This window comes from Panthera onca, chromosome D4, assembly GCF_046562875.1.
Source record: "Panthera onca isolate mPanOnc1 chromosome D4, mPanOnc1 haplotype 2, whole genome shotgun sequence".
In the NCBI taxonomy this organism is placed as follows: domain Eukaryota; kingdom Metazoa; phylum Chordata; class Mammalia; order Carnivora; family Felidae; genus Panthera; species Panthera onca.
This window is the reverse complement of record NC_138351.1, coordinates 40564607-40570783: the sequence shown is the minus strand read 5'-3', so window position 1 is coordinate 40570783 and position 6177 is coordinate 40564607.

The window sequence follows — 6177 nt, the reverse complement described above, 5'->3', positions numbered from 1 at the left end:
GAATGTTCAATCAATTAGTTTACGCACACAAATGCTGGAATATTGATGACACATGTTAGCTTTTAGTGGGAAAAAAGCCAACAGAGCTAATTTGATGCATTGATCCTTGGGACACGCACACAGATGTGAACCTTTGACTTCATCACAAGTGATTTGGCTGACAAACAGTAGCTTGTAATTACTGTTGCGCCATTGTAAATTAATTAACAAATCAATCAATCAGTTCAGAACCAGGAGCCCAACCACATTTGTCAGTTTCGGATGTTTCCCTTTGCTTTATCTCCTTTACGTGTGCTTTTCTCATCAGATGCTTTGAAAACATTTGCTTGCACCAGTTGAGCCCTTTCTTAAGCTTTAAAAGAGAATTCAAAACAATAGTATGGTAGAAGGAAACGTTGCTGATGTACTGATTAACATTTTCAAAACTCTTGGCCACAGGGCTATTGATGGGTAGAGCAAATAATTACCAAGCATTCAAAGGTGTTTGGCCAAAACCATCTCCCCAGGCAAAGGATAAGAAAATAGCATTGCAATCTTTCAGCAAACAGGCAGCATTTATAGGCTAACGCATTGCTAAGGTAATAGTTCCCAACATTGGCCAAAAAAGTACTTCTTTGATTGTGTTTCCATCCCTATCGTGTGTTTTGAAAAATTCCATTAATCAAATTATGAGTTACTGCTTTTGTCAGACACAACCATCTGTTAAGCACCTCGATGTTCCAGGTTCTCTTCAAAGTACTTTGTATATTATAAATTATAATATTATAATTTTATAAAACATTATAAAATTATAAGTATTAATATTATGAGTTTATAAAATATTATAATTTATAAAATTATAAATATGACCTTATTTTGTTCTTGCAACACCACTGAAAAGTAGATGTAACTCCCATTTTACAGCAGAAAAAATGGAGGCTCGAGGGTTTAAATAATTTGCCCATATTTATGCAGCTAATAATGTTATGCCCAGAATTCGCGATCCCCAAAGACCACCAGGGAGCCGAGTCCGATGCAAAAGCAAAGAGCCTTTATTCGAGCTAGCTCGAGCCCAATCCCCTACCTGCACCCGACACAGGGGTGAGATGCCGGAGAGAGAGCGCGAGTTTCAAAAGCACAAAGGTTTTATTGGGGTCTACGGGCAGTTGGTGAGCTAATGGCTGTGGCCTCAGCCGATTGGCTGGGGAAGGGTCGTGGCCTCGGCCGATTGGCTGGGGAAGGGTCGGAGTCCCCTTACGCAGGTCGCTGGGCGTGTTTTGATTGGGAAGTTTGAATGGGTGAGCGGGAGGTTACTCAAGGGGAGGAGGCGTGGTCTGAGGTTTCTGCGATTTTCCCGAAAGGGACCATGTTGGGGACATAGTCACTCAAGGTGGAGGACACAGAACAAGATGGAGTCGGCTGGCGTAGGTCCGCTCTTTCAATAACAGGCAGTGCCACAATGAAAAGTCTGGTCATCGTCACTTTCCACTACACCACAATTAACCAAAGACATCAAAGTACTTCTGAACAGTATGTGGAGTTGATGTAATTCTATCAAAAAGCAAAAAGCTTGACATTTCTGCTAGGAACCTTATTCTGGATAAACCTGCCATTTCTGAGAGGCTTGTGAAATATTAAAAAGTAGTTTTTGGGTGCTATTTATTATTTTGCAGCTTTGTTGGGGTATGTTTGACAACATTATGTACATCGTGATGATTTGATGTATATGCTGTGAAATGGTTATAGTAAGGTTAGTAAACACCCTCGCCACCTAACATGGTTGCCTGTGTGTGTGTGTGTGTGTGTGTGTGTGTGTGTGTATGTGTGTGTGGGGAGGGTACGTCAGATCCACTCTCTTAGCAAATTTCAAGTATCCCATGTGGCACTGTTAACTATAGTCACCATGATGTACGTTAGATCCCTAGAACTTATTTACCTTATAACTGGAAGTTCTTGGATAACTTTCTTGAGTCTACTTTCAAGAGTTTCAAAAATGAGGGGATGGCCTCTAAACGCTTCTTTGTCCTGTTCACTATTGCTTTTGTCCCTGGGTGTTAACCAGGTGTTATTGCTTTCTTTTGTTTTACTTCATTTTCTTGTCCTGAATCAATAGGGACAGTAGAAAGACGGTTACAGTGAGAATTGAAGAAAGCTAGACAGACGTCCCCAGGCTGGCCTGTAAGCATAAGCAAGCCATTTGACCTCTGAGCCCTGCCTACTTCTTTGAGCCACTTTGAGAAGCAAATGATATGCAGTGGTTTCCAACATATGGGGGCTTAACATCATAACCTAGCACACATGTATATAAATACATAGAAGGAAAATAAAGTGTTCATAAAACAACCTTTACCCTGCATATTTGAAATGAACTATTAATAGTTTTTATTTTATTCCATTTTGTCTTTTTCAACAAAAGTGTTGTCCAGCTCAGTTGATATCTTAACCCCCTAGTGGGTCATGATACACGGTTTGGAAAATAACTGAGTGCAAAAGTTTCCTGGTGAGCTTGAATTCACTATCTACACAGAAGTGCTTCAGATTCTTGTGTTTAAAGGTCTTTTATTTGTGAGCCCTACCTTTTAAAGGACTTTGATACTCTTGGAAGAGTGTGATTATTTGGGAGACTGTGGTCCTGGTCTGTGACCCCATTGTAGAACCTTCCACTGGGATGTTTCTCCTTGGAGCTACTCTAAGGGTGAAAGAATGAGTCCGGTCAGCCCTTGGCAGAAGAGCAGGTGGCGAAGTAGGTAATGGCTACTGGGCTGGTCCATGTTTATCACACATGTTGAATTCTGAGCCTCATCAGAGAAATAGCAATTATAGGAGAGCTCTTTATTTTGTAAGTACGGTAATGAAATGCAATTGAAGACTTTGAGGGGGAAAATGATGTGCATAGTGTTGAGTGCTCAGTTACTGCTGGAAACGAAGACCAGCTTCTTGGTAAACATTAACGTGTGGGTAGAATAAGCGTTTTCCTAAAGAGTCCCCCCAGCCCCAAAATTTTTAGTAGAAAGAAATCTTAGGACTATGGAAGGTGTCATCCATTGCACTGTATACATGCATCACATGAATGGAAAAAAGTTAAAGATTATAAACAGTTTCTGCAGGTTATGGCAACTTCATATTCCTTCTTACCAGTGTGCATTTTATAATGTTTGCAAGGTAGAGAACTGAGGGTAGGTTAAATTAAAATGGAAGGGAATGTAAGATATAAAAATCGTTTTGAAGGGTATTTCAGATTATGCTGAGAGTCAGAATAACATCGTGGTTAAGGGTTGCACTTCTGAAGGGGAACCCTCTTACACTGCTGGTGGCAATGCAAACTGGTGCAGCCAGTCTGGAGAACAGTATAGAGGTTCCTCAAAAAAACTAAAAATAGAACTACCCAATGACCCAGCAATTGCACTATTAGATATTTATCCAAAGGATACCAAAATACAGATTCAAAGGGGTACATGCACCCTGATGTTTATAGCAGGATTATCAACAATGGCCAAAGTCTGACAAGAGCCCAAATGTTCACTGATTGATGAATGGATAAAGAAGATGTGGTATATGTACACACACACACACACACACACACACACACACACAGGAATATTACTCAGCCATCAAAAATAATGAAGTCTTGTCATTTGCAACGATGTGGATGAAGCTAGAATGTATTATGCTAAGTCAAATAAGTCAGAGAAAGAAAAATACCATATGATTTCACTCATATGTGGAAAGTAAGAAACAAAACAGATGAACATACGGGAAGAGGAGGGGAAAGAGAAGAGAGGGAAACAAACTACAAGAGAATCTTAATGATAGAGAACAAACTGAGGTTTGATGGAGGGAGGTGGGCAAGGGATGGACCAGATGGGTGATAGACATTAAGGAGGGCACTCGTTATGATGAGCACTGGGTGTTTGTAGGTGATGGACCGTTGAATTCTACTCCTGCAACCAATATTGCTCTGTATGTTAGCTAACTAAAATTTAAATAAGGAAAAAAAGAGTCAGGTTTCTAAGACCAGACTCCCCTGGATCAAATCCCAAATACTCTATTGACCAGCTGGATTAACTTGGACAAATGCTTTAATCTCTCTGTGCCTCAGTTTCTTCGGTTGTTATATAGGGGGATGGTGACAGTATCTGTTTTGTAGTGTTGTTGTAAGGATTAAATGAGGTAATATACACAAAGCGCTTTGCCCAGTAAATAGCAAGTCCTCGTATTAACGTTGACTGTTATCTGCAAATAAAAAGTAACCACAGTGGTTTACAATAAAACATTTAACAAGAAGTAAGGTCTGTAACTAAGGAAAAACAGAAAATAATACTAAAAAAAAGACCCTCAAACAAAACCAAAAACAGACACTGCATGTTGGGGAAATGACTCTTAACAGTCAAATGAATGATTTTAGGGTCAACTGAGCAGTTAGTTCAGTAGAGTTCCAGAAAGACTTCACTTTGTTTGACAAAGTGATATCTCCTGGATTCTGAGCTCTTGTTTATTTTATTCTATGTACTACTAATGTCACTTATTTTATTTTTTCCCTAAACTCAATGGTGTTTTTCTGGGGCAAAACTTCATCTTCTATTTCTTCCCCCCACTTCTCTCAGCCTCCAGTACCCTTGTACAGGCAGGGGATCATTCTAGAAGACTTGTTGAGTGGGACTGAGCTTGCCTTAAGTTCCAGTTTCTTAGCCCACTATTAGTGCTTTGGGCACACAATTTATAAATTATATACATTTATAACAGTAATATATGAATTAAGAATAAATATGTAAATTTATAAATAAAATCAGTCCCACTTTTCAACCCCAAAACTGTAGGACAGAAATAGTGGGAGTTGAGGCTTAAGATTGAAGTTGGACCTAACAGGCATCGTCTTCTTATTCCCCTTTCTCACTGGTACTCTACCCCTCTGTCCCAACAGTCCATCCCCGATCGCACCACGGGATAGTAGATCACAATGAGACTTGGGGAGTCTAGGTTATCCAGCTGACTAATGGGTGGTGTTGATCAGTGAGAGACTTACCAGCAATGGGCTTCTCAGTTGGTGGGGAATGATTATGGAGGTAGGTACAGGAGGTAGAAAAAGAAGTTCCCTTTTCAAGGCAGCTAGAACAAATCAAGAGTTGCCTGTGTCCACAAACATAAACGCCTGTCCTTCAGTTACTTCTCTTACCGCAAACAGAGGGCCACGGGTTGATAGCTCTTTATCCTCTCTACAAAACATAAAGGTCTTTGTGATGACCTTGTTCATAACATCTTCTCATTGAGAACATCCATCTTTACCGTGGCAGAGAGACCCAAACTTTTTCTTCCCTCTGAATACGCTATTCTCAACTGCATAAAACTCCCGATTCTGTCAACGGATTTTCATAGAGCATTTACAAGAAATGCTGTGTGAACAGGGTAGACTTCATTCCCTTCCTCACAGAGCTTACATGGAGTGGAGAATGCAGTGTGGGAAGTCCTCTGTTAGTCCGGGACTGGCTGCCACGGGACTATATGAGAGAGGCGGCTCACTCATCTTGGAGGTGACATACTTTGTCCAGATGCAGACAACGGAGGGGAGAAGACTAATTTCTGCAGGGGGATCAGCAGGTGCCAAGGCCAAGTGGCGAAAAGGCGCATGGCTTTTGACCTGAAAGCAGCACATAGAAGGTGTCGTGCTTTCAGCGAGGACACTTAAATTGAGCAGAAAAGTCCACACCAGCAGCCGTGGTATTTTGCTGATTGATATAAAGGGGAAATGTCCAAAAACGGGCCGCGGGCTATTAAGACAACCCTACCTACACACCACATATCCACTGAAAGGCAAGGATTCCATTATAGCGAAACTTCACAGGCATAGATCAAATAACACAGGACAAGGGTCTAAGCTCAGATGGCTGCTGTTTCTGCAAGTTTCTGGTTCACCCGGCCTATTAGACTGCGGCCAGATGTACTGTGTTACCTACATAATCCTTATCAGCATTATCAGCAGCATTCCATCTCTGTCACCCAAGTAGCAGGAATTAGGCGGGCACCCTTTTGGAAAGCGGCCCAAAGGGCACAGAAAGCAGGTACGCCTTGGAGGCATGTAACCCGCATCCCTCCGAGCTGGGAGAGAAGAAAAACACATTGGAGTTTCTGCCCCCGATCCTCACTCGAACTGCTCCCGCATTCCAGGGACAGGTTGGTGGGGGGAAAGTTGGAGGTTAGCTG